Source organism: Ambystoma mexicanum, chromosome 9 (genome assembly GCF_040938575.1).
Source record: "Ambystoma mexicanum isolate Mex_15411 chromosome 9, UKY_AmexF1_1, whole genome shotgun sequence".
Taxonomy (NCBI): Eukaryota; Metazoa; Chordata; class Amphibia; order Caudata; family Ambystomatidae; genus Ambystoma; species Ambystoma mexicanum.
The window spans coordinates 541,704,470-541,731,324 of record NC_090931.1 but is presented as its reverse complement, the minus strand read 5'-3'; the positions used below and the strand labels follow the sequence as shown (position 1 = coordinate 541,731,324).

Below are 26,855 nucleotides of genomic sequence, written 5' to 3'. Positions count from 1 at the left end.
CCCCCTCCTAAAAAGAGGGGGATTACTTGTCAACATTGGACATGAAAGATGCCTATTTTCATATTTCCATGTTCCCAGCGCACAGAAGATTCTTGCGCTTCAAGGTGGACAGTCAGCACTACCAGTTCAAGGTGCTGCCCTTCGGTATAGCCTCAGCTCCTAGGGTATTCACCAAAGTACTAGCGGTGGCGGCAACACACCTACGCAGGCAGGCAATCCCAGTGTACCCTTACCTGGACGACTGGCTCATCACGGGGGAAACCCCAGTAATTTGCAGATCCAACATCCAAAGAACTATCGACCTCCTCTTCGAATTGGGTTTCTCAATCAACGAGAAAAAATGAAGCCTGGTGCCAAGCACCTCCAAACAGTTCCTAGGAGCTGTCCTAAACACTCAAGAGGGGTTGGCCTTTCCATCAGAGGAAAGAATCCAGAATATACTGCTGCACCTTCCTCAATATCAGCCCGGTCGTCAGATAAGGGTGCGCAAAGTAATGCGTTTGCTAGGCATGATGGCGTCATGTATTTACCTGGTTCCCAATGCGCGCCTGCGCATGCGACCCATGCAGGAATGGTTGGCAAAACAATGGGCTCAGGCAAGCGGTCAGTGGGACAATCTAGTGGTAGTTTCTCCAACGCTTGTACAAAGTCTTCACTGGTGGACGAGAGAGAACCTGTCAAAGAAGAAACCCTTTTCCGATCCAGAGATACAAGCTGTAGTCACTACAGACGCATCCCTATCGGGGTGGGGAGCACACCTCCTTCACCACACAGCTCAGGGTCTCTGGTCTCACACAGTGGCCAAGAATCACGTCAATATGCTAGAGGTTCTGGCAGTCTTCAGAGCGCTTCAAGCGTTCGAACCCCACCTGATAAACCTGTCAGTGCAGATCTTAACAAACAGCACTACAGCCATGTTTTACAAAAACAAACAGGGAGGGACTCGTTCGCCAAATCTGTCCAGGCTTGCCCAGAAAATGTGGACATGGGCACTCAGACGGAACATTTACCTGTCATCTCAACATGTTCCAGGGGATCTCAATTCACTGACGGACGCTTTGAGCAGGGATCCCCTTCCAGAAGAACAGTGGGGTTTCCCCATTATAGACCTATTCGCCACAAGCGAAAACAGACAATGCCCAGACTTCGCATCCAGGTTCCCCCAGCTAGGCTCCAAGGGGAACGCCCTGTGGATGAGCTGGTCAGGGATGTTTGCCTACGCTTTTCCACCCACTCCTCTGATGAGGAAGTTGGTCAACAAGATGCACTGGGAATCGACACCGCTCATCCTAGTTGCTCCCATGTGGGCGAGACAACCATGGTTCCCGCACTTGCGCAGGCTGGCAGTGTGCGAACCAATCAAGCTCCCGTGCTGGCACAACCTACTATCCCAGCACCAAGGACAAACAGTGCACCCTCAACCCAGTGCAATGAACTTGGCTGCATGGCTCTTGAAGTCATAGAGTTTGGCCATCTCAATCTACCTCATAGATGCATGGATATGCTAAAGGAATCCAGGAAACCAAACACAAGACACTGTTACTTTGATAAATGGAAAAGATGTGTTATCTGGTGCCAGAATAAACAAATCAACCCGGTTGATTGCACTCCTTCCAATATTGTCACCTACATGCTCCACCTGCTGGACGCAGGTTTGGTATTTAATACACTCAAGGTACACCTGGCAGCGCTGTTAGCCTACACCACCTCCCATAACAAGGTGTTGTGGTGGAAAGTACCAGTGGTTAAAGCCTTCATGGAAGGGGTAAAGAGACTCTACCCTCCAATTTCAAACCCACCACCAGGATGGGACCTTAATGTGGTGCTTCCTAAACTCATGGGGCCACCCTTGAACCCATTAAGGCTAGTCTCAAACACCTGACCTATAAAACTGCCTTCTTAGTAGCCATTACATCCATAAGAAGGGTCAGTGAATTTCAGGCTCTGTCAGTGCAGGATGCTTTCTTTACTGATCATAAGGATAAACTGGTTCTACGAACACACCCTAGGTTCTCACCTAAATTCATTTCAAAATTCCACGTTAACCAGTCCATTGAGCTACCGGCCTTCTTCTAAGAACCCAAAAGCTCTGCTGAGGTGAAACTACACACACTAGATGTGCGAAGAGCGGTCCTCTACTATGTAGACAAGACCAGACTGCTGAGAAAAACAGACTAACTGTTCGTCTGCGTAGCTACAGGCAGAGAGTGAGATCGTGTCTCTAAAGGTGCCATCTCAAAATGGATAGTGAACTGTATCCAGCTGTGCTACTCCCTTTCTGAGAAAACTCTGCCTTTTACACGAAGAGCTCACTCTACTAGAGGCACTGGGGCCACTCTGGCTTTCATTGCAAATGTACCCCTTGACACCATTTGCAAAGCAGCTACATGGAGCTCTATTCACACTTTTACTTAGCACTACTGCCTTGACACTCATTCCAAGACAGATACTCAAGTGGGACAAGCGGTTCTAAGACATCTGTTTGCTCATGACCCTTCTCACATCCCACCTCCTTCTTCTAACACTGCTCGCTAATCTATGCACAGCATGTGATCTAAGCAGATTCCACAAGCCTCAGAAGGGTTACATTACTCACTGTAATCGTATTTCTGATGCTTGTATCTGCTTAGATTCACATGCGCCCGCCCTTCCTTCTCTCTGAGAGAAGGCGCATGGATGCTTGTAGTCTTATCTATCTATCTGCTTGGATAATCTGTACTCGCGCTACTCCTCATGCTACCTCATGTCAGAAAAAATACAATCTGCGGGTCCTACACACGTGAGGGATCACGGGTACAGTGGAAGTCACACTAGGGATAGTATTACTGGCACGCCCTATGTCGATGCCCAGTTTTGAGCTTCGAAAAACAAACTGTAATACTCCGCAGCTTCCACTAGATGTCAGCCTATGCACAGCATGTGATTCTAAGCACATACAAGCATCAGAAATACAATTACGGTGAGTAATGTATCATATATATATATATATATATATATATATATATATATATATATATATATATATATATATATATATATTCCCAAGAAACTGGCTAGCTGTCAGTTGTTTGAGGAGCACTCTCCTTCATACCATGCTTGCAAAATCAGACCGTCACCAGCATATCCGTAATAACCTCTTTATTGGTTAAAAAACTTGGCTCTCAAATATACGGCCATCTTTCATTCTCGGCCTTCCCCAAAAAAAGTCGACGCGTTTCGCAGCGTTACTTGCCGCTTGCTCACAACTGTATATATTTATTCAGTAAAAAAAACTTTGTTAAAGGGACGTTATGGTTAAGTTGTCCTAATAAAAACCTGTGAAATTCAGTTAGAAAAACTTTAACGGGACGTTATGGTTCCAAGTAAAACCGAAAACCCCCTGAAATTCGCCAGTTATGGTAAGCTAATGGACACTACCTTCTATAATGAACAGTGTATGGCATTATTGGATGACACGAATACATACATACCTATTGACGAAGACCCGACCCAGAAGATTCTGGCAATGATTGATACAGTACTAATGGAAACAACTGAAAATGATTGGATAACTGAAAAAAACAAGAAAATTCTTGCTGAAATCCAATCCAGTCATACCCGTATTTTATGGCCTACCTAAGATTCATAAACAACTACCTAGACCACCCTTGAGACCTATTGTCGCTGGAACGGATAGTGTTTTCCATCGTTGGCGATATATGTAGACTGGGTTTTACAGCCTATTGTTCAGCATACCAGTACCTACCTACGTGACACGACCCATTTTATAAATATTATACAGAACATAAAGGAACTTGATTCGGAGGACTTAATTGTCACTCTAGACGTACAAAGTCTGTATACTTCTATCCCGCATGATAAGAGCATGGAAGCCTTTGAATGGGCCTTATTACAAGAGTCAAACTGTATAGCTGATGAGACCTTTATCCTCAATTAACCAAGACCATTCTACACAATAACTACTTTAGATTTAATGATCTATTTTATCTCCAAGCTTCTGGCACATCGATGGGGTCTTAAATGGCCCCCGCCTACGCTAACCTCTTCATGTACCATCTGGAAAGTGAACACATCATCGCAAATACAAACTGGAAAAACAAACTAATTTGTTGGATGAGATATATAGACGATGTGTTTGTGATTTGGAGAGGCAACACAGAACTTTTACTGAATTTCCTGACTTTTATTAACTCGCTCAATGAAAGGATCAAATTCACGATGGAGATAGGCAATCCAAAAATTCATTTTTTGGATGTGGAATTAGAGATCAAAGGAGACACAATTCTTACCAACCTATTCTCAAAACCAACTGATGTCAACAACTCCTTACACTACCGGAGCTTTCATCCCCGGCATCTACGGAACAACCTTCCATATAGCCAGTTTCTTCGAGCCAAAAGAATCACATCAGTGGAATCTACTCTAGAATTGGAAATGGACAAAATTACTGAAAAATATTCTACTCGAGGTTATCCAGAGAAAATTGTCACTACAGCTAGAAACAGAGCTGCACTCAAAACGCAAACTGAACTATTGAGTAAGTTACCAGAACACAAGGAAATACCGTTTCTATATACACTAAAATACTCAAGTCAAAGCCACCATATAACCAGACCTATACGTAAAAACTGGAGGATCATCTAAATGGACCCACATTTGTTGAAACTCTTTCCAGAACCCGCGCTGATAGCCTACAAAAGAGGCCGCAACTTTAGAGATCAACTGGTAAAAGCGGAAGGAATGCCTGAATCACGACAGACCGCACTACAGACTAAGAAGGTGGGAACCTGTCCCTGCTTACATTGTTCGAATTGTGACAACGTTACCAAAGGTGTTTATATTAGGCACCCACGAACAGGAGCAAAAATCAAGTTAAAACATTACACTACTTGTGACACTAAATCAGTGATTTATGCCCTTAACTGTCCCTGCGGAAAATACTATGTAGGGCAAACCAAAAGGAAAATGAAAGAGAGAATGAATGAACACAAAAGCAACATCAGAACACATAATTCATGTTCTCCTGTAGCGAGACATTTCACAGAGAACAAACATTCAGTAGCTCAACTCCGCTTCCAAATACTTGAAACAGTGAATCGTTCACCACTGGGTGGTAACCTTGCAAGGAAGATGGATCAGCGAGAACTATTTTGGATTGATAAATTGGACAGTATGAACCCTCATGGGATGAATGAAGATTTCCACTTGGGAGCATTTCTTTAGTCACGTTTAATCCAATCACTATAACTTAATGTACTGAGCAACCACATTACCATTGGATCTGGGCTCATGTGAGCCAGTTTTCACAATAGCCTTTTGTATTAGATTGGTATTACATTCCGCATTTCGCACAAGCAACCACTGACAACACCTTTTTAGATATGATCTAAAACCAGGCCTGAATTGAACCCCCTTTTCTTTCTTGAGGCTAGAGATTGCTGGTAATAACTATCCATATATTTGGCGAGTCCCCACTAGGAACCAAACATTATGATAACGGTTCACAATTAGATAATGCAGTCTTTAACAATGACTTTAACAGTAGGTACTGTGCATTGTAATTATTTAAAATAATGAACTGTACCACCTAATAAGAACTGTCGATTGATGTTAGTTCAGGGGAGGATTACCCTCCAATAGTTGTTACCTATGATGTGAACTTTAGGCACTGTGTATTGATGTTACTAATATAGAGAGTTTGTTTTACACAGATTTATTTAGTGAATGTCATTTAATGTCAGAACAACTACTCTCTAACAAGATTGTAAGTGTGGGTGTCCCACTAAATTAATACACATGACCCAGGCAATAGAAGATAATTCCATATGATTCGTGTATCGTGACACCTCTCCAAAAATTGTTTTTGAACAGTAGACATCACTATTGGCTTTAACCAACCCATTGGAATATTTCTTTCTTGTATCAGTAAACCTTGCTACAGGTTTCTTTCACCTTTTTGTACTTTCAGACATGTATTGAAATATACACAAACCGCGGTTTGCACTCCGCGTTGTAAAGAATGGTGGCATAGACACTGGGTGTTAAGCAACCTCACGTATCACCCACTGCAGGTATTCTTGTATAATTCATTCATAAATAACATCTAAAGACAACTAATGGCAGATCCATTGTCTGCAGTTGGTATTACTGCAAGTCCTCTTTTTGTGACACCATCTCAGAAATGTTCCAAGTGAAGGGGGAAGGCGCGATGACGGCAGATGTTTACAGGAACGTCATAAGCTGAGGCAACACACTCGAACGGCATCGCCTCCCTTGCGGGTAAACGGGATATTATCCTGCTCCTCTCCACGTCGGACGAGTGACCTCAGTCATCTACAAGTACGTGAGCTATTACATTTTGTGACGAGACTCTTGAGTCTAACATATAATCGATTTCTGAGCCGACGACGGATTTAGTACGTAACACACAAGATTTTTCTTATACATATCGATGGCTCTTCTCTCTCTAAGAAGAGCTTAGACTAATTTGATTCAACACACATCGCAAAAGCATTTGGAGGACCCTCGTACCTTTCATCCTTTGTTTCTTCACTTTATTATAGTGATGGCTAACATGACACATCATGGGAAATGACTTTTGAGTACTTTTTGGAAACTTCTAATCCCCTCACTTTATAACACATTGTTTTAGCCATACTTTGGCACTTCTTTCAGACGATGAAATCACTGGAACAGCTTACTGTCTTTATTTGTAGGCAGAACTCCAGCATCTGTCAAGTCAGAGACTGTTCTTGTGGGACTTCACCTTGGGACCTCTCCTGAATCTTTGCATCCTTCTCCAAATACGCATTGGAGACTTAAGGACCTATAATTCACATATTTCAAGCTTCCCACTGGGAGTTAAGCCCTAATAATTGACATCTACTTTTTGCACCTGTTCGAAATATCTTGGGGTATTATCATGCATTCTTAGCCGTACTTTATCTGATTGCAGTGCAGAGTCAGTACTTTATACTCCAGTCATAGGTGCCATTGAGATTGACCATTTTGATTTACAAGCAACCACAAGTGCTGCAGCCACTGAACAGATTAGACACTGGAGGTATGATTGCTTCCTCCCATCATTTATTATTTCTTGAAAGGATATTCTTTAGTGTGTGTTGACTTAGTAATTTAGTGATTTAGAAACACCTGATATTTTCACAGGTAGTCCCTCCGCATAGAACCTTGATCTCCACACAGAACCACATTGGGGCACCCATGCCAGGTAGGGAATGCCCAAGCTTTTTAAGAACTGCTTATAACAAGCATTAATATATTTATGAGTATAAAAACTGTTCTAAGAGACAATCATTTATTTTCATAATTTACAGATATCAGAACTCTGGAACAAAGAATTTTTCTTGATTTGAGCTACAAATAACCACTCCTGATGAAGGAATTTTTTCCGAAACACGTTGAGTCTTTGACCTCTGACTATATGATTGCAATATGGATTTAATATTGTGTTTTTGTATTTTACAGCTAGAATGTTTTTTTTTTGCTCCTCATTGTTGAAATGGACTAAAAATTAAAAAATTACATGCTTAACGACAAATTCATTACCTATAATTTGGATGGTCGTGGAGGTGTTTGATAATCTCTGCAATCTAAAATCAAAAGGAATTTACCTATTGTTTCTACCATTTGAATTTTTGACACAAAGTTTATTTGTACAATATACATGAAAGTACGGCTTAACTAGATGTTCTAGAACACCATATGCATGAATATTATTGACCTATTTTTTTGTCATTGTACAATCCTTTGAGTGTGCAGGGGACGTGAGTGTTCCACAGACCGTGGACACTTATTTGTTGTTTGTATTATGGTAAGCTAAGCCACCATAACTCGCACCACAACCGTGCACTGCTAAGACTAACACCCAGGACATCAAAGATAACATCACAAATGTCATTGATGACATCACTGATGACCTCACACATGCATTTACTTTTCATGGACAGCCTCCAGAAGGGATTGTCATTATAATATTGGCAGAAAAGTGTATGCCAAATAGTTCCATAAGCAATGCATTGCTATATATAGTATTGCATTACGGAGTTCTTTCAGTATATGAACAAACTCATGAAAAAAGTAGGCATTGTCTGCTGCATGCAGCACAGAGGTGCAATATAGAAAATCTTCCCATGTTGAATAGTGAAAAAAGAAATGCTTACATTACAGCTTTTTGCATACTGTGAAACATAAGTTCCTACGATTGCATCCTTCACTGCATAATTGTACTTTTACACACAAAACATAAAGAGGCCACAATGCATACAAATAGAAGCATATACAGGGAACGTAAAGTAAGCAAAAAACACTGCAGTTTTACTAGGAAGTGTCCGTACCCAAATTATTTAACTTAATGCTTACAAAATATTCTACTGTTTCACAATTCCTTCTTCTCCTGTGTATATATATCATATGATGTAACTGTACCTTAAGGAAGTATTTATTGTAAGACTATATGAGAAGGGTAAGGTCTACAAATATAGTACTTTTTATTTTTTTAATTCCTGACTGACAGTGAATAAAGCCACCTGGCTTAGATATGTCAGTGAACAAAAAAAGGGGGACCTAGACATGTGATGTCATCAGTGATGTCATCAATGACATTTGTGATGTCATCTTTGATGTCCTGGGTGTTAGTCTTAGCAGTGCACAGTTGTGGTGCGAGTTATGGTGGCTTAGCTTACCATAACTGGCGAATTTCTGGGGGTTTTCTGTTTTACTTGGAACCATAACGTCCCGTTAACAAAGTTTTTTTACTGAATTTCATAGGTTTTTAGTAGCGCCCCTTAACCATAACGTCCCTTCAACATTGTTTTACTGAATTTCATTGGTTTCTAGTAGTGCTACATAACCATTATGTAAACGGACATCTGACTACATTGCACACCTTGTGGAGAATGCCACATGACCATATGCTGGTGCACAGCATGGTGACGTGTGTGAAAATCTGTACACATTTACCAATAAGATGTATGCCTCGTGGACAGTGTGAAAATATTTTTTTTACTGATGTAGGAACTTTCAACTTCAACATTTCCCTTGCACAGCTCCAACACTAATTCGTGCGCATGCATTATCAATGCAGTACACAGTGCATATTTTTAGAAAAAATACTATTTATCTGAAAATGACATGAGTTGCGACCATCCACTCCTCCCTAAGAAACAGCATCACCGCTGTAATGAAGGAGCATGAGAAACAGTGCCCCTCGCTTATAAATAACACACGCACAACATTTTGGCCCGTCCACCTAACCCCGCATATTACTGTTTGATGTGTCTTTGCGCATTTCCGTCCGCAACCTTTCCTTCTGAGCTGTTTAAAAAAAAAAAAGCCATCCGTACACAAAGTAAATGTTCCTTTAAGAACCACCTTTCACATTTTTAAAAGGTAAAAAAAAAAAAGACTCCCTCTACTTTATATTTCTCAGTAAAGGATACCTCGACCCCTAAAATAGGGAATGAATGCCATTAACAATGTAGATTTCCTAAGCAGTAACGCGCAGTATTGAAAAAGGAGGATTTTTGGTTTTAATCCGGGACGCAGGCGTCCCGGATTGAAAGCAACATTCCTTTCCAAGATGGCCACCATAGAAAGGGAAAGCGGTTGTTCCATTCAGGGCCCCTATTCGCTTTCCATGGCAGCCTGCAAAAAGTAAAAAGGAAACCCTGTTAACATATTAGCATGAGCACTTTTTTCTTCCCTTTCAAAGTTATCGTAATGTGGAACAACTTTATCACAAAGCCAGTCCCAGGTGGACAGGCAACTGTAATCCTATCTTATCTCCCTTCTGGTCATGGTCAGTAGCCACATGGTGTGGATCATGAGCTTAAAACATGAACCCGACATTCTGCCCACTCCCCATAGCTGCAGCCAACCCTTCATTCAATAAATGTATACCGCTAGGTTTTTTGAACGACATCACGACACTTGTGCAATATGAAAACACTCCCACATCTCGTCCAATAACCAATCCTAATGATATTGTACACCTTTTGTGGATGACATTCCTCTCCACCGTAGCCAAATGTACCCATAAGCACCTACGTGCCGGGATGCAGAACCTGAAAATGAACATACAGCGACGTACAACGTAGCACGATACATTTTTAAATAATAAACTGGTTTTTAAAAGAAAACATTAACATTTTAGAGTTTGTAAAGTAGTTTTATTTGACAATAAACTGTCTGAGACGATGGGACTATTCCCATTTTCAAAAAATGGTAACATTGTTTCTATTCTATGGGCGTCATCGAAAATATTAATGGTGAGGCACACGTTGTTCTTTTCCCACACACACAGTATGCGTTTTCATTAAAGCAACCACTTTGCTTGCACATTGATTTCAAGACGTCGCCATGACCTTTGCCCTAGACCACCGTAAAAGAAGTTATGTTACTCCGAATGGCCACTTCAGCGTATGGACAAAGAGGGCCAGCGCGTTCATCCCACAAAATTGTGACGGACAGGCAGCCGGTCACAAGCAGTTGCATCTGGCGTGGAAAAAAGCCATCACTCGGCATTTGAATTCCATGGCAAGCACAGTACGGCAGGATGTAGCTGGTCGGAAAACATTAATGAAAACATGTATCAATACCCAACCTTTACCAAACAATTTTAAAATTAAAAAAAAGAATGTGGAAACGAATAGACACATCAAAGTGGTCATACATGACATTTTAATGAAATATTAGCGTAGAACATGGGTAAATGTAGTCATAGCCAGCAAACGCTGAGAATCTGCACTCTCCGTAAGTGAGAAAAAAATAACAACTGCACAGAAATGTACTGCTTCATTTATATTGTTAAAATTATTGTTTTCGTATTAAAAAATTAAAACTCGGTCCGGTGTACAGTCGTCAAAATTAAACTTACATGATATGTACCGCCTCCATTGTTTTCGGTAAAGTCAGACAGCAATGTATTTGCACCAAAGATTCTTTGTGAAGTGATATTTCATGTGCCTTATAAACGTTTTTGAAACATGACCTTTTCAAATGGTATGTTTTGCAAACTTTCACTCCCTGAATTCTTACTAAATTTTCCCTTTAGCTCAAGGTCAAAAAACAATTGACCCTTGTGGTTCAGTTGGATGCGTGGGCCTTCTGAGCTCGCAATCAAAAAAGGAAAGCAAGTGACCTTCACTCAGAATGCAAATACGTTCTCACTTTGCACTTTGCAACAACATATGAGAATCCATTCATGAGAGCCGCTACTCCCATACACTCGTAGAACCGCTGTTTCCATCAAACCGTGCAGGTGGCTGGCTCAGATTTGAAACTCTAAGACGCCAGTCTGACTGCAATATTACTGTAAATGCATTGTAACACAGACGCAGTAATTCTTCGGCATACATGGAGCACCAACTTCCCTTATGATTTTGGTGACAAGAAAACACCACTTTTTGACTTCCTGCTGCCACATCCCATTCCAGCCTCATTAACGCTCACCTTCCAAAACAGTATTTCATAAGGGAAACAAGTGAAGTGGTGTCTTGTTTTATATGTGTTATTGGCAATGTCTGCATACACCAAAACACAAACGAAACATGGCGGGTGCAATGAAAGAATCTGACGCACTTCACGCTGTTCCACAACCAATCAGTGAAGGTGCTACATGTCCGCGGACATGACGCTACGGATTAGCCAATCAATTTCTTGTCCGTGGAGCGAACAGGTGATTGTGACCGCGGAGCGAAAATAGATATCACTAATTTTTAGAGACATACTTTTTGGTCGTTTTAAAAAAAATCCGTGCAGCGGCTTGGCCTGTATGCGTGCGCAAAGTTTTTCCCCCATTCAGTCTATGGGAAAAAAAGAAGTTTTGGGACCTCCTCCCATAACTTCCCCCCCGGACCAAACATCACCAAACTTTGCAAAAAAATTCAGAGTGCCCCATATACATATTTTTGCAAAGTTTGGTGAGGCTTCTTCATCCAGGGGAAGCGAAGTTATAAGCTGCCCAAAAAGTGCTCTTCCTATGGAAACAGCAACTTAACCATAACTACACAGCCACTACTCTGGCTGTGTAAAATATATATATATAAAATGATTATTTGGGGGAGGGTGTTCAGGGTGTTTTTTTATAAGGGTGAGATCCAGAAAGTCAGTAAAAACCAGCAGCGCATTTATAGAATAAAAAAACATAAAAAGTAAAGGTTGTGTAGCCAATAAACAATATTTAGTTAAATGGCTGGGTTGGCCTGACAAATGCAGCAGTTGGGTGCCCATCGGATCCCTAGAGACCAAGGCTGTGAAGCTGTGGTTAAAATGGAGTCTGCATCTTTTTATATCAGGCTTCCCAGCAACGCTTCAGCCGAGACATTTCCACGGAACAAAATATCCAACTTTACTGTGAAGCTGGCCAAACCTGTAAATCTGGAGGGTCAATGGACGGTTGCCCTCACTGAGGTTCAGAATGTCTGATCGTGGGACACATTAGCCCCAGGGGAAGCTATGTTTATCATTAAATGAACAAACCGGCAGAGTCTTTGGCTGGAAGGATTTCCAGAGGGACATTATCCAAATATACAGGAACTTATTAGAGTCATGAACAAGGCCGTAGCATGCATACCAGAGTATGAGGACACAACGCTACATCTAGACCCGTACTAGCGAAAAGTTTTTCTACAGGGCCCAGATCCATCTGCTAGGTTTTCAACAACCGGGAGACTGCGCAGCATATTGGGAACTGTGCAACACATTGGAAATAAAGAACCATGGGACAAAACCTGTGGCGATATTAACGCAGATTTATATAGCTTATTGCTTTATTGCGACATTGTGGTGTACCAATTAGTGGTGCTTAGAACCGTGGAGATTAAAGTAAACAACAACGATATTGTGAACATTCAATACAGCAAACCAGAGTATGTCCCCATGTGTAAATGCCACTTTGACACCATCAACATACAGATAAGAGACACTCGGGGGCAGTTTTTAGCATTTAAATATGGAAAAATCTGACTGCGGTTGCACTTCAGACCGCTCCGGCTAAAAGACTAATAAAAGCAGCGCTATGATGGCGGTGATGAACTATGGAGATCCAAGGGCTTACATGGAATGATTACGGCGATCAACCTTATTTTAGCGGATCCCCCGTTATGTATGGTGCGGGGCTTGGCAGTATCTTTAAAAGTCTTTTTAGATGCGCAATTCCCTTTCTACGGCACGGCTTTGAATTAGTTAAACCGTATGTGAAAACGGCGGCTGGCAATATTGCAAAAGATGTTGTGGGAAGCGTGACAACAGTGGTTGCTGAGCGGCTAGCCAGACAGAAAAAGGAGGGTCAGGATGGGTCAGGGCTAATTTATAGATCACATAGAAGCGTTACGAGGAACAAGTCGGCATCTGTGTTGCGCGGTCCACCAAGACCCAACATGAAAAACGGATCAAATCCCTGCTGCTCACCAACGCATGGGAAGAAGAAACGTGTTATTCCTAAAATATACAAGGGTGGTAATATTTTCTAAAGAACAATGGCCTTCCTACACGGAGCATCGGGGGAGAGTGTAAAATCAGAGCTCAATCTCTTTACCGTGCTCCCGACCCAAACCAGCATCAACAACAGTTTCTTTATCAAGGTCTCGCCGCTGGCGGCTCTATCACCGCTAGCCCTCATAGAATTTTTTGTATCAGGTTCGACCGATATGTATCTGGATTTGAACGATGCCCTGCTACATCTATCCTGTAAATAGTAAAGGCTGATGAAACCGACACCGCTGCTACAGCGCAAATGGACACAATCACTTACCCGAAAGCCAGCATGTTCAATAAGGTGGACGTGATGCTCGGCGATCGACTGATAACACAGAGCGATAACATGTACGCCTTGGGCCTATATAGAGAGAGCCTGTTAAATTATAGCAGCAATGTCCTGGACAAACAGCTGTTAGCTGGTCTCTTTTACCACGATAACAAGGGTCATTTCGTCAACACCACTTTGGACAGTGATAACAAGGGATTCGTGAAAAGAGCCTATCATGCCAGGACCAGCAGAGTGTTTGATTTACTAGGCCACTTACACGCCGATCTATTCTTTCAGGATAAACTAATGATTAATGCATTGTTCTTAACATGAAACTATCCAGAAACACAGATGCTTTCTGCCTCATGAGCAGGGACGCCGAGCAATACAAACTAGTCATCGTATCGGCCAGTCTATACGTTAAGCATGTAGCATCTCACTGACTGTTAGAATGGTGCATGCAGAGGCGCTGCAGATATCGAACGTAAAATACCTTGTGGAGAGAGTTACTCTAAACGTCTTCAGCATTCCTACCGGTAGCCGCAGTACCAGTCAAGGCAACCTGTTTCTAGGGCAGCTACCTAAAATAATCATCATGGGGATTGTTAAAACATCATCCCCCTCAATGGGGCATATGATAAAAACCCCTTCAAGTTCAAACACTGTAACATTAACTATATAGCGCTGCACAAGGATGGTGTTTCGATCCCCGCCAAAGCGTATACCCCCAACTTTGGACTTCTGAACATAATCAGAGGATCATGGGGGGGTGGCTGTCATGGGGAAAAATATGCTCTCGGCTATACCCTACTGGCATTTGATCTAAGGCCCGATAACGCGTCAGTGGGCATTTCAACCTCGCGACGACCAGAAACCGACGCGCCAAGATAAAGTTTGAAAGAAACCTAACCACCACACATTCCCTGCTAGTGTGGAGCGTTTTCGAAAGCGTTCTTGAGATCAACACGCAAAGAAACATACTTTTTGATATTTAATGGATACTCTAAAGATAAAAGGATTTTTCCGTAAACATATACACGCTCGAAGAACATTTCATGCTGTGTATGTGTTAGGGAGAATTCTCTCTTTAGGCTGAATTTCCTAACCTAGTGAGTCCCCCAGCAGCTTTGCTGGATTTCTGGAGTTTGTTTTTCTCCTCCTGCCAAGAGTGAGACTCTTTTTTTTTCTCCCACTCTTGGACATGATTTATGGTATTCCTTTGACTGGTAATGTGTTTTTTGGGCTATGGGGTCCTTTACTCCATAGGGTCTCATGTGTTTTTCCTATGTGTGTTACACAGCACCCCACCATAGACTCCATACCCTGGGACTGTCTACTGTCTCCCAGGGCATGTAAAGTCACCATTGGCTTTATTAGTCCCAAATTCTTAACAAAATCCAGTACAAACCATCATATTGTGGACGTACTGGTCGGGGCAATTCGATTGCCCCGGGGTCTGTTAGTCGAGGGGGCACGTCTCCGTCCCCCCTGATCGAGTTTTGGCTGGTGGCAGTGGAAACTACGTTTTATATCCGACCGCAAATATTTTCCTATGGGATTTTCCCATTGTTCGAGGCTACCAACTTTCATTATTTAATTCTCATAGCCTTGAACATACCGCCGGTTTATTTAATATTAATTCTCTGGTGGTATTTTTTTGCCAAGACTCGATTCTAAAATGGCGTTTGTGTTCTCTTCTGTGACTCCAACCCAAGTCGAGCCCTTTGTTCCACTTTTTTGGCGGGCTTCTCCACAGAAGCCTCCAAAAGTGGTGCCACTCTGTCTGGGTACCACAGGGGGTGTGGGAGGGGGTTTAGGCACCCTGGACCGAGTTACCTTGGTAACTCAGGTCGCACTCTTGTGTGATTGGCCCAAGTGGTCGGCCGGCTCACCACTTAGCATGTTTGAGTGACAGCTAGGCTGAGTGAATGGGGGTTTTCTGCATAAAAGCAGGGCTTTGGGGACTGGAACTCAGAAGTCGCCACAGGACCTGAGAATCTGACGAGGGAGAAGCTGATCCGACCTACCACGACGACACCATCGGTGGAGCCCTGCAGAACCGACTCACCACTTCCCGACGACAGAGAAGATCTCCCGGGTGGAGAGGCTTCTTCCCCTGACTGGTGGGCACAACCAGTTTTCCTTTCTTTCTTCGCACCCCAGCCCGGTTTGTGGTCGAACTGCCCGTGCCAAGCACCCCGGCAGCCGGATAGCCACTCACCACTGAACCGCGAATCACCGGACCGCTCCTTGTACCTGAGAAACTCCCCAGCTGGTTTCTTCCCCCCTGGCAGTGCAACGGACTCCTGTCTTCCTCCACGACGAGATCCTCTCTTCCCCCAGACGAAGCACCGACTTGCACCCACTGCCAGGAACAACTGCCCCCGCTGGAGTGTTCTCAACACTTTAACGTACCGTGTCCGCCAGGCCTCCCTTTCTAAAGATTGCTACAAGGTAATAATAACTCCTTAACCTTCTGGACTGGGCTGGCCGCCTTGACCCTCTAACTGGTCCCTTTCTGTGGTCCAACTCCTTTTTTTAATCTTTACAAGACCTTTGTGCACTGCAACCGTGTGACCTTGGACACATTTCGTTTGGATCCTCTGAAAGTGGATCCGGCCTCTTGAACTCTAACTTCACGGTTTTACTTTGCCTTCCTCCCTGGTTGTGTTCTTGAAAAAGTGTTGGGATCTGTTTCAATTTGTTCTCTGCTTTTCTCTCCCTTTTTAAAACGAACTATTAGAGTGCCATCTACGTTAAGCGCTCACCGCTGTCTGAAAATAAGTGGGCTTTACTTAAGACTTGTCTAATATTCTTTTAAGGAAGTGTATATCTTTTAGTGACCATGTTTTTGAATTGCTTACTATTAGTGCCTGTGTGTTTTTCTAGATGTGGTTTTAAATAAATAATTATATCTCTTTTACACCAAGCCCCTTGTTCTATTGTGTGCTCTTGACCTATTGTGAATACTCTGTATACTGCCTAACTCTTCTTGAGGGAAGTCTGACTGCTCAGCCACAGCTACCAAGTGAATCTGTGTGGTACAGACTGCTACCAAGTGGGTTTACTGCCAAACACCTGTAGTCCTAAATCTTTTGCAGTGGTCCCAGAGGGAACTGCACAGGTTTCTGCTTAACAGTATGCCTGCGATACATGTCCCAAACGCCTACCCAGAAATCGCCCGGTTAGCCTGGTGGTGAGCACCGATCCTCAGGCCCGGGCTGGAACACACTGGATAGCTTTATGACTGGAGGGAGATGTGCTAACGCTATTTGACAGTTTGGCGCACTTCCTGCAACACCTCATATACGCTGCAGTTTTAATGGATTATGTAAAAAGCATTCAAAGTATTTACGCTATATTACTGTACCGGTTCAAGCCTCTAAAGCCATGACCTGCGGTCAACACTGTATATTCTTCGTCACACAAATGTCAGAATGGAGAGTGCTGTCAGCTGTTTTGAAAATGTATTCAAGCAATCCCATCAAATGGTGACCAGATTTGTTAAGAAGATGCTACAGAACGTGCATAGATCTTGCAAAATGTTTACAGTGTGTCAAAAATGTAAATGTGTATTATCTATACACTGATACATGTGTCAATAAAATTGCCTTTTTAAAAGACCATGCAGCGCGTGTTATTATACATACTAGGTAATATAACATAATAAACAACCAGTCATGTTCATGAATTGAAAACATTTATTAATAAAAAGACATATTTAATACTGAAGGAAAAATGTTATAGCACAATATAGCAGCGAAGAATCATACACATTCAACAAGGGGCACCCTGCATTGCTCTGATAACCATATAGGCCTGTCACGGCCTTGTAGAGGTCTAGACATTTCAGAGTCACGCATGCCGAAGGCGGCTAAAGAATCCGTAAGCCAACTGGTATTCCACCCCCTTTCGGGGCTGGGTGAGTGGGGGCTGCTTATGGGTGTGCTTAACAAGCTGTGTTGTTGGCGAGGAGTTCTGGGAACCCCACCTTTTAGCTGCTCCAGAAGGCAGCGTTGGGTGACATTACCCACAACCAAAGTCGTTCTGTTTAAATCAGCAACTGTCTGCATAAACTCGTTCCATCCGATAGGGGGCATTTATTGTAGAAGTGGGGTGTTGGTTTGTAACACTTTGTACTAGATCGTGCAAATTCGAACCCCTTAAAACGCAGCCTTGATAAACAAACTCTCCCTATCGGTCCACTTGGCTGCATTCTTTGCAAGTTTCATCTTATGTAGCAATAGTTCCGCGTTAGGTTTAGAATGTTGGCTAAGCATGTTAAACACATCAGCCACAACCGAATCGATCCCCAGCGGCTCCCTCACACCGCTAGATTTTTCGGGCGGCATGTATAAAGTTAGTTTGTTTTTCTCTGCATCGCCGTGTTGGGCATGGTTTAAGTATTTGTGCAGATTATTTGAATACACCACTGCTTTATCATGCGCCAATAAATCAGTTTTGTTCAAAACATCCTTAATTTCCGAGTCGAGACGCATGCTAGCTTTTCGTATATACCAATCCGGCAGAGCTGTAGAGTCTTCAAGTTTTCTAACTGACGCTTGTCCACTTGATAAATTTGATGGATGTGTTCCATTATTGGCCTATGAGCAAGATGGTGATTAACGGTAGGGCTATGTCTATGAGCGATCCTATGAACCCACCGGCCTGCGGGACCACTTTTCATTTACCCTTTAGCGATATTTGCTTATTGCACAGTTTCTTGATTACCTTCTTTTTCAACACATTTATTTGACAGTGTGTTAGGGGGGACGTGTCCCTTTCAAAGTGTTTTGAGCAATCTCTGCAATAGTGCCCACCAGATCGTCAGAAGTAGCGGCTAGAATGGCCTTACGTTGTTGAGGGGTGGCATATACAAGCATTTTGAACAGTGCAATATTTCTTTGTATGCGTGTCGACATTGTGAAAGCGCGACAGGGTACTGACGAGATAGTGCACTTAAAGTTGTTTTTGAGATGTCCGTCTCGGGATATAAACAGCGGGTAACCCCAGCGGAAATAGATCGGTGCACAATCTAGAATCCTCTAGAGTGGTTGTTTTTAAAGCAACCAGGAGATTTCCGTAGTGCTTACTGGTCGCGTCTTCAAAAACTTCCATGAAAAAATGTGTTTTGGTCAGATACATCTGGTGGGCTATGATGGCTAGTTGCTGTTTATCCCGGGGTTTTTTAAATAACACTATATAGCTAGCATTTAGTGTTTTTGATCTGTTACTCTTCCCCTTGTTAAATAAGTTTTGCACAATATATCATATGCTTAGATTGCGGTGATGGGTATATTGAGTAAAGGCTTTTTCTAGTTTGGCATTCGGACCCCCCTCGGTCATCAAATCGTCCACAATAATCATATTCACCACGCTCGGCGGTAATAAACGATCGTCGTTGAGACTCTCTGGCATCCCGACTACAAACCAAAGGTGTTTAAACTGCTGTTGCCGGGTGTTTTAAACAGGTTAGAAAGAAATCCTTTGAAATCTGATTTAGTTGCGCCTGTATTTTATTTATTCAGTACATTAAGCTGTCACCTCAATAGCAAATACTTGCTTCTCATTTGGGTGTACATTGAATTTGTGTTCATTCAATTGTAATTACTTATTTACAGATCAGGAATTGTGTAACGACCTTGCCTCTTTCTTTATCACAAAAATTGCGGCTATTCGGGCTAACATCGCTAAATCGCCTGCGATACTGTCCTCTGATGCCCATGGCTTTGTACCCGCCCTTTCTACTAACTCCCGTGCTAGCTGGTCCACCTTTCCACTATTTACGGAAGCAGAAGTCTTGGCAGCCATCCTAAAGATTACATCTTCCTCACCATAGGATGCCATTCCTGCCGCTATTATGAAGACGATTGCCCTGGCCATCCTGTCTGATATCACGATGGCTATAAACAATTCCTGCCAGTCCCGACTGGTCCCCCGGGAGTTGAAATCTGCGAGTGTCATTCCCCTCCTTAAGAAGCCTTCTCTGGATCCCACTATTCCTGCTAATTTTCGCCCCATTTCTCTGCTCCCTTTTCTCTCTAAACTCTTGGAATCTCTGGTTACACCTCTTCTGTCTTCTTTTTTGGAATCCTCTAAAATCTTTAATCATGCCCAGGCAGGTTTCAGGCCTGGGAGAGGCACGGAAAGTGTGCTCGTCTCTGTACAGGACGACATGACTAGATTAGCCGATGCAGGCGGAGTTGGGGCTTTGATCCTGTTAGATCTGTCCGCTGCATTCGACACGGTTGACCACCCCATTCTCCTCGCTCCCCTGTCACAGGTTGGAATATCTGGCTCTGTTCTTGCCTGGTTTACCTCTTTTCTTTCAGATCGCACACAGACCCTCTCCATGCCACCCTTTCTCTCCCCCTCTTGCCCCCTCACTTGTGGTGTCCCTCAGGGATCCTCTCTCTCGCCGATTTTGTTTAACATATACATTTGGGCCTTGGTTTGTCTCATCCGCTCTTACGGTCTTAACTGCTACTCTTATGCGGATGACACACAAATACTGATCCGTTTGGATCAGGAGCAATCTGAGGTCTCAGCCTGCCTCCATGACTGCCTTATGGCAGTTGGGGTCTGGATGGATCAGAATTGGTTAAAGCTAAATGGAGATAAGACGGAGATACTGTTGGTGGGATGTCCCCCCATCCTCTCATTTTGGACCCCTGCCTTTTGGCCCTCCTCCCTGGGCCCTTTACCTGGCCCAGTTAGCAAAGTGAAGAACCTAGGGGTTATTCTCTCTGCCTCTTTGTCCATGTCCAATCAGGTTACAGCCGCTTGTCAGTCTGCTTACCATCAGATCAGGGTCCTTAAGAGGGTCATGCCTATGATCCCGGAAGCTCTACGCCCCCCTGTGGTGGCTGCGCTAGTCCTTACACGACTAGATTATTGCAATTCGCTCTATCTATCACAACCCATCGGCCTTATTCATCGACTCCAGCGTATGCAGAACCTTGCAGCTAGGCTAGCCACCGGCTCTCCCTATGGTGCTCACATATCACCAGTGCTTCGCCATCTTCACTGGCTTCCGGTGTCTCAACGAATTCACTTTAAATCACTGTGCATCGTCCATCGGGCAATCCACGGACATGGAGCTGAATTCCTGCAGTCTAAATTGTCTCGATACTCTCCGAATCAGGATCTCCGTTCTGCTTCCTCTAATTTACTCATCGTTCCTAGATTTAATCGGGAAAGGCTTGGCGGCAGAGCTTTTTCTCTTGCCGCAGCAAACTTTGGAACACTCTCCCACCGTTACTTAAGGCCATTTCTAACCATCTGTGCTTTAGAAGAGCTCTGAAAACTAATCTATTCTAGCTCCTGGCATCTTCTCCAATCTTCTCTCTCACTGAGCAGTCTTCCTCTCTAGCGCCATGATGCCCTCGGGCACCGTACGCTTTATAAATGGCAATAACATAACATAACACTGAGTTCAATGTTGACTCATAAGTTCAATATTGATTCTGCATTTGGGAATTTGGTTGCTTCCCAGTTGAATTAAATTAATTCAATAGTTTATAGTTGAAAATATTTTCGTTTCAATTACTTTCTTGTCTCAAAATTGTAGTTTCTCATACCCTTGGATGCTTTGATGCTTTTACCTTAAATATCAGTTTGCTTCTCAACAGTTTATAGTTGAGAGTATTTTCTTCTCAATTATAATGAGAAGGATTTCTTTCTTTGCATTTTCAAAGCCCTGGACAGCCTCAGACAAATTGAATCCGAAAATTTGCAGCCGATTGTTAAATACAACTATTTCTTTTCAAACTATCATGAACATTTTTAGAGCTGTGTTATAAAAAAGTGGGATTTCCTACACAGAGAGGTCTATTCTGACATGTGCTGTGTGCCAGTTCACAATGCCTCATGTCGCTTGTTTGCATAGTCAGAGATCAGCATTTAAAACATTTAATTGCATAAAACTACCCAGCTTTTCATATTATTGTGTGCGCTGTCAGCACTGTATGTGGCGATAGACCCTAGACCCAAGGCTTTCATTTTACACAAAGAATGTTCCTGCTGCTGGAAACTTCGTAAACCAGCTCGACATTGAAAAAAGTTTAACTACCTAAAAGCCAACGTGTAAAAGACCCTCTCCAGTAAAACAACATAAAATGCGGATTACAAAATGACCTTATTGAGCCGGGCATATTCCAGAGACAGTTTTTCCCCATTTCCAGGCGCACTTTAACTTAAATATGTAAAAATGCAGGCTGGCAGTTAATCCTGCCTTCAGCTAAAGAATACACACATTTTTTTAAAAAGCTCTGTTTGCACCATTAAATAAAATGCACAGGGCTAGATTCTAGAACATACACTTTTAAAATGTTCTTCACATCTTTTTAAAAATATTGCACAATTTTAAAACGCTATTTATTTACAAGCTTGCAGTTAATACAGAGAATCAACTCACTTTTAAAAAGTAGAATGCCTCTTTCGTCACTGGACTTTAGATGTCCTGGGGTCTTCAGTTCCAGCCGGGGCTTGCAAATGTCCCAAAATCTGCAGTGATGTTTTGGCAAGCTTCCAAAGCATGGGGTTTAAAGATATCCAACCCCGCCACCCCTCGCAGAACACCCCCATCTGGTCTTTTCCCCATGGAGGCTACTGGTGTCCTTTGAAAAGTCACAGGGTGTTCAAAATATAATGGGTCATTCACATGGTCTTTGGGGCACAGCAGCCACATGCCAGCTGAAGATTACAGGCGCCTTGGGGCTATGCTTCCTTTACAATGAATGGGGCCATGCTAATAGAGTTTAGTCACACCAGGCACATGGCGGCACATGATTACAATAGCTTCTGGGTTTCATTTCATGGTTGGGTCATTTTGATGTGGCTTCATATCATTTGTAATAAACAGATAAACCGAAATAGTTGAGAAGAGCTCCGGGCCTCTGGTGTGTGTCGTCATCTGTGCTTCCTCCGACCCTGCCATGACATTTTCATAAAGGCAAGGTGCTGCTGTGTTGCTGGAGCACTGCTTTCTGCACAACAGGGAGAATGGTAGAATTCAGTGTCCCAGCATGTTGCATGTGTTTGCCTGTGTTTTTTTTGTAGTCCCTGGAATTAGATCTTAACTTTTCATTTTGTTATATATTATAAACTATATATATTCACAGGCCCTGTGACTCAGCTGTATAAAAAAAAAAAAACATAGCGCAGCTGTTGGCATAATATGTCCACAACACTTGTGTGTCAGGTCATGCCTGGGCATGCCCTCCAAAATATAATTTTTGATATCACATTTTTGAATTTTAATATATAAAACATTAATTTTGATATACATTTTTTAAACAAATTATATCAAAATTCCAATATCATTTTGATATCAAAATGTTTGTTTGGTATCACATTTTGTAACATTTTGATATAAACATCGATAAATGAATATTTTTTATATACAGTTTTTGTAACATTTCTATATGAAACCTGGTTTTAATTTTGATATCAAAACATTTTTTTTGATTTCACTTTGTTTTAAATGTTGATATCAAAAAAAATGTTTATCACATTTTCTAACATTTTTGTATTTTTTTTTATATCAAACATTTGTTGTTGGGAAACCACATTTTTTGATGGCACATTTTTATTTTATTTTGATAACTAGAAATAATATAAAATGTATATAAAATTATTCAAAGGCCAGCTTTATATAAAATCATGTCATACCATCAAGCCACAACCCAATCCCACATACTCGCCGTGTCACCAAACCCTAACCCTCGCCGTCTAACGCCTCACAACTCACTTTGCCCTCAACCAAGCAACAGCGCACATGCACTCTCCCATATTAAAAACATTTTGATATACACTTCATATCATTTTGATATATACTTTATATCAAACCGTATCAAAGTACACAAACACTTTATATATTCGTTTATATAAAACAGATATCAAATCGATATCAAATTTCATATTGAAACATTTCGATATAAAAATTGATATGAAATTACATATCAAAAAGAAATCAACCCCATATCAAAAGGGGCGGGAATAAGGGCAGCTGGGGCGCATACCCACCTGTCAAAAATGGTACTTTGGAAAAAATGGGCCCCCCTTAACTACTCACGGGTTTGCGGGGTGTTTTCAGAAAGCAAATAAAAATAGTCCAGTTCGTTATAGTTTGGAGTATTGAAGTGCTCCTTTGTGGAAAAGACACAACTCCAAGTTTGGTGTTGGGCGGTGGGCTGCTAAACAAATATGCTCCCGTTATTTATTTTTAGTCTCTGCAGATAGGAGCGAGTAGAAGCAAATCCCCCTCCCCCGCCATCACTCTCATTTTAGCTCTGTTGGTCTGGTGCTTGGGCTCGTTAAAAATCCCTCTTTTTCCTCTGGACTGGCAGAAATGTCCTCCTCCAGTTCTTTCAGTGGTTGCCAATAGTTACCGGTGGGACAGTGGGGGGCCTCGTCGTGGTACACACGTGATTTCACCTGCTGCCTCACGAACACCCTGCTTTGCTAACACCTGTCCCCTTTACCCCAGTGGGCTTCACTCTTGCGGGGGGAGAATGCAGCTCTTAACAGTCTGGTGAGGGGGAGGGGCAAGGCTCCACAGCAGCAGGCCAGCAGGAAACAGGCACGGAATCAATACCCTGCAGTGCTAAGACTCGCACCTTTCCCCCTGCGGGAATCGGCAAAGCACATCTATGTATGGCGTCCTACTTAGATTTTCTTTTCTCAAGGTATGCAAATATTATTTTTGTCAAATTCCATTTTGGCATATTGCCTCTTGCTACTTTTACAACTCATGCCAGCGCTACATCCTAATGTTCTTCCTGTAACTCACATGAAGAAAATTAATTGCACGTCCTGCAATTTTGTCCCCTATATGATGTTGCTAGACGTAAATGGCTCAATTTATTTTTTATTTTTATGGTATAAGAACTAGGAGAAAAGCTATTGAAGAACAACACTACTATGCCTCTGTTTTTTGCAGTTTCTACCTTTTTATCAAAAGCATTTTATTTGAGGAGGAATTTTAGATAACAGAAGAACATACTTTTGTCTTTTATTGATTTTTAATGAATTAATTGTATAATACTGGAAATGGATTATGAATACTTTTTGTATATTAATTGATATTGTTATTTACATTTCTGTGTAATATATGGCTTTTTATTTATGATTGTATACAATGGTATGAATGCTTTTATGGCACAAACCGAATCAAAGCTTGACATTTAATTGAATTGATGGGTGCCCTGTCAGGCTCGAGGGCAAAGAATCAATTTCCATTGACGCTTCTTCCCCTCAAAGAATAAAGTGTCCACATGAACCTGTGAATGATCAGTCTGTCTGGTTCCTTGCATGCAGACAGCAGATTGTGCCTCAATATGCCCCTTCTCAAACTCCCCCATTATAAGAGGCTCAGTGCTTCCCGTGCATCTGCTATATTACCCTCCTTTGTGCCCAAAATAGTTTTGTTTCCCTGCATGTAAGTATGCAAATTATGGAAATAAATGTCATCAGTTAGAGGGAGGCCATTCTTTGCTGTTTTCATGAACTGCCTCACGGAAGGTTTGGGGTTCTGGATAGTAGTTTGTTTCTTTGAACTGCATGCGCCACACCGTGTGCTCCATTACCTTGCCCAAAGCCTGCTGCTCCGGCTATGTTTCTTTTGGCACTGCATACTGCCCAGACAGATCACTCTCCACAGAGGAACACCTTCTGCTGGATGAAGAGGAGGAGACCTTGCTGCGACTTGAGCCGGGGTCCCTTCCCCTCTCAAGGACACCTGCTCTTCAACCAGTGTTTCCTTAATAAGAGACTGCATCTTCTTCCTGTGTATCTCACATATAACAGTGGGGGAAGAGCTACTAGAGTCACTTGCCTTGTCCCCCCATTTTCTGCTTCTCTTGTGCAACCCCATAATTGCCAGCAATCACACAAGCTTCCAAAATAGGTACACACATTAGGGAGCTTTACCTGCCTTCACCTTGTTGTACCGTGAGCAAGCTTACCTGCTCTGCCTTCCCACTGGCATACAGCTTCACTGGTGGGGAGAAGAGGTGGCCCACTTCGGCGAGATGCTCTCTGCGTTCCGTAGATGCTAACATCACCCAGGGCTCGCCCACGGATCCACCAGCCCAGCTGGGCAGACCCACAGCATTTCCGGGTCGATTGTGCTCTACTGTCCTCCAAGCCCAGCAGGAGCCGACGGGAGCTTCCTAATCGGCAAAACCTTGCCCAGTAGGTTTCTGCATAAAACATCATAAAATGCTGTGACGAAGCTGAACAAATAGGAGATAGGCTGCCATCTTAATACCAGATGAGAAGGGATAAAGAGAGATGAAACGAATGCTACGAGGGACTGTGGTGAAGGCTGACTCACTGCATAGAGTAGGGGACTGGGGCAAGGAAGAGAGGTACGTGGAGGTAATCGTGCAAGTGACACATCACAATTTACAGAAGCAATTCTATAAAAAGCCAGATGATTTACAGGCTGCTCTGACAGGGGACACAAGATAATCCAAAATTAAAGCTTCCACATCTGCCACAGCACAAAAGTGCATTCCTCTGCAGGAAAAAGTGTATTTGTCCATCCAAATTTTGTGCTCCCAATTTAAAAGCTAGATTCACAGTGCGCTTTTGGTGAAGCCAAGATTTTAACTCATGTTAGAAACTTAGTCATGTCTGTCGCATGAGCAAAACAAAATTATTGCCTGGAGGGTTGGCCAGAGCAATGTAGAGTTTGACTGATTCAAAAAGTCCCAAGCATCAATCTTTTTTTACTAATGAGGAAAAAAAGTGCCATCTGTTCCCATTGGGAAAACATATACCCAGGCTGTAAAGGAGTTTAAAAAGTAAAAGGTTGGTTTAGTTGGGCAGTGGATGAATTTGTAATGTAGAAAATCCGCTTCCAGTCAGGGGATCCTTGTGTCTGGCTGCCATTGTCTCTCTAAGTCATATTTTTGTAGACAATTGAACATGTTTTATACAACACTGCTGAACCACATGGAATCCCCTTGAGTGCAATTACCTTCATTTCTTAGAGCATCTGTGCCATGTGTGAGAAATCTGAAGGTGTTCTCACTTATTTCCCCAAGATATCCTCCCCCCCCGCCCCCCAGGTGGCCATAGAAAG

The 26,855-nt window shown here is 42.6% G+C and overlaps 1 protein-coding gene across 1 annotated transcript in view; it reads left to right on the top strand.

Moving 5' to 3' along the window:
• The window catches only part of LOC138488252 (uncharacterized), a 2,582,589-nt gene that overhangs the window by 1,322,182 nt on the left and 1,233,552 nt on the right, over positions 1-26,855 (top strand). The window lies entirely within an intron of this gene.